General features: G+C 50.2%; 1 protein-coding gene across 1 annotated transcript in view; it reads right to left on the reverse strand.

Moving 5' to 3' along the window:
- Window positions 1-6202, reverse strand: part of SLC16A14 (solute carrier family 16 member 14) — a 34474-nt gene extending 28272 nt beyond the window's left edge. The window contains exon 1 of the mRNA XM_023259789.2: window positions 5779-6202. The gene's annotated coding sequence lies outside the window, so the exon portion shown is untranslated. The remainder of the gene's footprint in view (window positions 1-5778) is intronic.
- Between the last annotated feature and the right edge of the window lie 583 nt (window positions 6203-6785).

A 6785-nucleotide genomic window follows, 5' to 3' on the forward strand; every position in this document is an offset into this window, starting at 1 on the left:
CAAGATATATTACAAAGCTGTAATCATCAAGACAGTATGGTACTGGCACAAAAGCAGACACTCAGATCAATGGAACAGAATAGAGAACCCAGAAACGGACCCACAAATGTACGGGTCCACAACTAACCTTTGACGAAGCAGGAAAGAATATCCAGTGGAATAAAGACAGTCTCTTCAGCACGTGGTGCTGGGAAAACTGGACAGCAGCATGAAGAAAAATGAACCTGGACCACTTTCTTACACCAGACACAAAAATAAACTCAAAATGGATGAAAGACCTCAATGTAAGACAGGAAGCTGTCAAAATGCTCGAGAAGAAAGCAGGCAAAAACCTCTTTGATCTTGGCCACAGCAACTTCTTACTCAACACGTCTCCGGAGGCAAGGGAAACAAAAGCAAAAATGAACAACTGAGACCTCATCAAAATAAAAATCTTCTGCACAGCGAAGGAAACAATCAGCAAAACTAAAAGGCAACCAAAGGAATGGGAGAAGATATTTGCAAATGACGTATCAGATAAAGGGTTAGTATCCAAAATCTATAAAGAACTTATCAAACTCAACACCCAAAAAACAAATAATCCAGTGAATGGGCAAAATATATGCATAGACACTTCTCCAAAGAAGACATCCAGATGGCCAACCGACACATGAAAAAATGCTCAACATCAGGGACATACAAATCAAAACCACAATGAGATACCACCTCACACCTGTCAGAATGGCTAACATGAACAATTCAGGCAACGACGGATGTTGGCAAGGATGCAGAGAAAGAGGATCTCTTTTGCACTGCTGGTGGGAATGCAAGCTGGTGCAGCCACTCTGGAAAGCAGGATGGGGGTTCCTCAAAAAATAAAACTAGAACTACCTTACGACCCAGCAATTGCACTACTAGGCATTTATCCAAGGGATACAAGTGTGCTGTTTTGAAGGGACACATGCATCCCAATGTTTATAGCAGCACTACCGACAACAGCCAAACAGCATGGAAAGAGCCCAAGTGTCCATCGATGGATGAATGGATAAAGAAGATGTGGTATATAGATACAGTGGAGTATTACTTGGCAATCAAAAAGAATGAAATCTTGCCATTCGCAACTATGTGGATGGAGCGAGAGGGTATTATGCTAAGCGAAATTAGTCAGAGAAAGACAAATATCCTATGACTTCACTCATATGAGGACTTTAAGATACAAAACAGATGAACATAAGGGAAGAGAAGTAAAAATAAAAAAACAGGGAGGGGGATGAAACGTAAGAGAACAAACAGGGTTGCTGGAGGGGTTGCGGGAGGGGGGATGGGCCAAATGGGTCAGGGGCACTAAGGAATCTACTCCTGAAATCATTGTTGCACTATGTGCTAACTGACTTGGATGTAAATTAAATAAGTAAATAATTAATTAATTAAAAAAATAAAAAAAACAGACATCGATTCATTTTCAACTAATTATTTTATTTACTATTTTTTTTAAAAAAAAATTTAACGTTTATTTATTATTAAGAGACAGAACGTGAACGGGGGGGGGCAGAGAGAGAGGGAGACACAGAACCGGAAGCAGGCTCCAGGCTCCAAGCTATGAGCACAGAGCCCGACACGGGGCTTGAACTCACAAACTACAAGATCATGACCTGAGCCGAAGTCGGACGCTTCACCGACTGAGCCACCCAGGCGCCCCTATTTTATTATTTTTTTAAAGATTTATTTATTTAGGTAATCTCTACACCCAACGTGGGGTTCAAACTCACGACCCAAGATAAAAAGAGTTGCTCTTTGCTCTACCTACTGAGCCAGCCACGTGCCCCTCAATTAATGGTTTTAAAACAGAAGAAAAAATAAGGAAATAATGATCATTATGAACCACACCACATGGATATTATTAACTGTTCTGCTGTAACGGACGAAGGAGGAACGAACGATAATCCTAAATACACAAGGAATCCCTTCAATTGTGGGGCTCTCTCAGCAGTGTCCCGGTGTGGACAGGGTGGCGGGGACGGAGAAGTAGGTTGTGGTGGACCACACAGTGCCCACAGTCTCCTTCTCTACACCCCAGAGCTAAGAGCTGTTTTTACCTTTTTTAAAGGCTCTATGGTCCATGAAACTTAAAACACTTACTCTCTGGACCTTTATAGGAAAAGTTGGCTGCTCGCCAGACTGGGGCTTTGGTTCTGGCTAAGAATTTTTTGGGAAGAAGTGGGTGTTGGGAAACCGAGGACGCCAGTGGAAGAACAGCTTAATGGATCTGTCCTGGGGCTCACCTTGACTTTCCTTTTCCCTCACATCCCGTTCTCATTATTATTTTTATCTTTTAAGTGATCCCAGGTCTTCAACACCCATCCAATTCTCAACCACAACACTTCCTGCCCACATTATTCCTCTCTGCCTGGGCCCTTTTTCTTCTCCCCGTTTTGCAGACAGCTGGGGGGGATAACATGCCATCTTGCTAAGTGATTTCTGCCACCCGGTCCCCTGGTCCCTGCTCCCCTCTCCCCTCCTTTGACCTGTGCGCTCCAGCCCTGAGAAAGCACCTCCCTGACCTTGGCACAGTCTCTCCACCTTCCGGACATGACCTTCTCTTCATCTGACTTTTGGGGACCCACTTCTCTCCTTCGAACCTCCTGTTCCTCTACTGTTCCTCCAAGATTCAACTAAATTATAAGAGCCAAACCTTGATATGGTGAGAGAAAAATGTGGAGGGAGGTTGTTCTTTGGCTGATGGTCTTAAAGTAATTTTCCTCCTTTTAGTTTATCTCGTTGGTTAAAAAAAAATCACAATAAACACATATTAACTTTATGGTAACAAAATAAACGTCCCTCTCTCTATCTTCTAACCATGATAGACATTATCTGGGATCAGCTGTAGATTAGTGGCTGACTGTAAAAGGGAAGCAGATGATTCAGGAGCCACTTCCCCTGGGGAGTCTAGTCTGCCACTACCCTCCTCTCCCTGCAGCGAGAGGATGGTAAGTGATGAGGCAGTCCTTGCTTCCCAAAGCTCAGGGACCAGAAGACAGCCGCCCTGGCAGAAGGCCCAGCGGATAAACCTACAAAGGTATCAGAAGGGGTGTCAGGTGGCTGTCTTCCCTCTGTCCCCGCTACCTGTATGCAGGATCTCAGGGGGCCAGAAAGAGAAGAACCAGGTGGCCTGACAAGGGGTACGACTGGCCTAGATGAGGACTGACACCCTCGTTTTCAATCTGGGGGATAGTGCTCAGCCCTGTCCAGGACGACAAAACAAGCTGGCATTTCCCGAAAGTCCGTTTACATCTACGAAAAAGCTTGAAATAATGATACAACAAGAGTTGTAGTTTTTCACCCCATGACTTGAAACAGTAAGCATTTTCCTAAGCAACGGTAAGAACTGTAGAGTCTTACTGAATTATTAATTTTATGGGTTAAGAGATGCATTTGCCATTGAGCTGCTCTCAACATTTCCAGTTTATTTGTTCATAAATAAATGACACTGAGTAGCATTTAATTGCCAAGTTTTATTCAAGAGGCGTAAGGGTGCATGTGGTGTTAGTGTCAAACGGAGAGCACTGGTGGGGGGTGAGGGGCTAAAACGAAGTCCTATTCAGTCCTCAGGAGGTCCCTAAAGATATTACCAGGCAACAGAGTCCTCTGAGTTTCATATCCTAATCTCTCGGTTAGTAATTCCTGTTTTGACTAATCACGGTAAACCTACTGTCTGACCACGTTAACTAAAACAAAAGACAACAGAAAAACATATTTCTATTTCCCTCCACCCCCAAGTTTGCTTTAAGCGTTTATATCATTATAAGATACAAAATAACCATTTGAGTATTATAATCCTAGTCTACAGCCAGTGAGAGAGTGAGAGAGAGAGAGAGAGAGAGAGAGAATGAACTGGGGAAGGTTCTGGACCACCCTGTCTCCCAGGCTCCCCATCTTTCTACACCACATGGCCTTCAAGCTCTCCCACCTTGTCCACATCCTGACACATGCATAAAACAACATGCATGGGGCACACTGGGGTAAACGGAGGCATAGAGTGTGGGGCTTCCTCTAAGGATCAACATGAAAGATGGAACCCATTCTAGGCTGGCCTGTTGGAAGGTCAGCATACAACATGAGGGCCTTGAACCCAAGAAGGTGAAGGAAGGCAGTGGGAAGATTATGGGACCAATAGTCAACCTTCCATTTGCCCCCAATGTGAGTTCACAAATGGTGAAGAATTAATCATAAACGTAGGGAAGGCTATGAAAATGGAGGCCAGCTACATATATGTGTGTTCACAAGTTGAGGTGAAAACAATTTATAGCCAGCTGGACTGTATCAGAGATTAAAACAATTCAATTTTCTACAGCTCTGTTATGGGAGTAAGTTTTATAAGCAAGTCTTTCGCTTTTAATTTGGCTTCTTTGATGATGTTAGCATGCAGTGAGTTCTGTATAAGCGACAAGCAAAGGGGACAGCGCCCCGTTAAAACGGAAATTACAACCTTCCAGAAAGGTGGACAGAGCATGATGGTGCGTGCCCCTCCAATTGGGCTCTAGGGATTCTTCGCCCTGTAGACCTGGTGTGCACAGTAACTCTTGGGCCTTTAGGGGGCGCACTTGAGCCCAACAGGCTGAAGACGTTTGGGGCTGAGACGGTTGGGGAGCTGGGCGAGTGCAGAGAGGGCGGCACAGAAGAAATGGAAACTTTCAGCGTGGGTTCGCGCTGTCCTGGGGAGAACTAAACATATAAATGCCTTTTATGGGCCAGGGGCTGTGCTGGGTGGCTTCTCCACACCGATCCTGTCCGGTTGGCATCAATGTCCCCATTTCACAGATGAGGAAACTGAGCCTATTTGTCGATGGCGGGGGGGGGGGGGGGGGGAGGATGAAGCTTAGAGATCAAACTAGCAGGTAGTGGAGCCAGGACTGCGGGTTTCCAAAACCTGTTTTATCCACCCCACCACCATCTGTCTCTGTCTCTCTCTGCCACACACACACACACACACACACACACACGTCAGACAAGGCGAAAAGGAATCTTTCTAATCCTTGACAATAATCCTCGCTCACCCTTGCTAATTAACCCGAATCAACTTTTCCGCGGAAAGAAAAAGGGTTAATTGGTAAGCAGGGTTCAGTTTCTTCAACATCGCCAATGGCCTCGGTGGCGTTTGGCCAGGTGATGACCCGCCGGGCCCCTCGCCCCGTCTCCCCCAGCCCCCTTTCCTCCCCACGGAGGGGGGACTAGCACCTGCGCGCCCCGCTCGGGGGCTCCTCGTTCGCCCCGCGCCCCCCGCGCCCCGAGACCCCCATCCCGCGCAGCCGCGTCCAGCGGCGGGCTCGGAACCCGCCAGCTCCGCGGGGAAGCGGGCCGAGCGCAGTCCCGGCCGCCCGCGCGGGGAGGCATCTCCGAACGTCCCCCGACCGCAGCCCCCGGTCCCCCTCTCCGCTCCGCCACTGCCCGGTTCGAGTCCCACGGTGGCCTCGAGGAGGCGGGAGCGGGGCCGGGCCGGAGTGCAGGGGGCCCCGTGCGCCCTGCCGGACGCGCGCGGGGCCCTGGCCGCCGTGGGGGAGCGGGGCGCGCGTCCCCGCGCTCCGCCGGGGTCCGCGGCCCGCCGCCCGCCCCGCGGTGGCCTCGCCCGCAGCTCGCGACCCCGCGCCTCGGAGCAGCTCTGCCCGCGACCCCCCCTCCCCCCCCCGGCAGCCTTCCCGGCCCGGCCCCGGGCCTGCGCCGCGCCTCGCCGAGGTCCCCGGGGTGCAGCGGTCCCCCGCAGTCCAGGGTGCCCCCGGTGCGGCGCGGCCTCGGGACACTCACCGCCCGCAGCCCGCGGGGCTGCGGCCTCACTCGGCTCCCGGCCCGGATCCCCGAACTTGCAGTTTTCCTCGGAGCCCCCTGAGCGGCTGGGCGTAGAGATTTGTTGCAATGTCGCCCAGCATCCTGGATGGAGATGCCGGGGGCTGCGGCTCGGCTCTCCGGCCGGCTCCGTGCGCTCGGCGCCCGGCGCCCGGGCTCCTCCGCCGCTCGCTGCCAGGCCAGGTGCGCGTGTCGTGGAGCTCCGAGCTCCAGGCCTCAGTCCGTGTGGCTTTAAAAAGGGTACGTTTGGAGGTGCCCGAACCTAACCCGGGCTTTCTTCCAATCGGTGCAATTTCAAATCTCCACGCTCGTTCATTCCTATACCGGCTAATTCTGGTTTGGCAGGAAGAAATTGCAGTCACCTCACGTGCACACTCTTGTGGCCGGTTGAAGTTTATAGCTTTGGCTGAGGCTCGCGAATGCTCTGCACATTTATAACCGGAGGAAAGGGTTGGAAGCCTGACCCAACACGCCCGTGAGAGAAGTACCTTCCCTTTCACCGAGAGAGCGGAGAAGCGAGGAACAAAGCCCTCGCCCAAGTCTGGGCCGCAAAATATGGCAGTTTGTGGATGCAAGAGTCGAGCAGGTCTTGCAGGGTTCTTGGCCAAAGAGGACTGAAAATCCCCAATTCTTTGTCCCATTGCGGGTCCCGCCCTCACCGCTCTCTCTCCAGGATCTGCCCTTTTTGTCTGCTACACGTTCAAGGGCACCAGGCACCCATTTCATTTCACGTGTGTGCACCCTGTTGCCAACACAATTCTTCGCCCCTGGGAAGTTTGCAGTATTTGTTAAGAGAATGTGAATCAATGAAGCCAGTGCTATTTTACCCTCCCCCGGAGGACTTTGTAGGCGTTTTCTATTGCTGTTGTAATAAATTACCACAACTTTAGTGGCTGAAAACGCGAGTCTGTGATCTTCCAGTTCTGGAGGTCAGAAGTCTGAGTGGGTCTTACCCCGGGCAAAATCAA

Source organism: Felis catus, chromosome C1 (genome assembly GCF_018350175.1).
Source record: "Felis catus isolate Fca126 chromosome C1, F.catus_Fca126_mat1.0, whole genome shotgun sequence".
In the NCBI taxonomy this organism is placed as follows: domain Eukaryota; kingdom Metazoa; phylum Chordata; class Mammalia; order Carnivora; family Felidae; genus Felis; species Felis catus.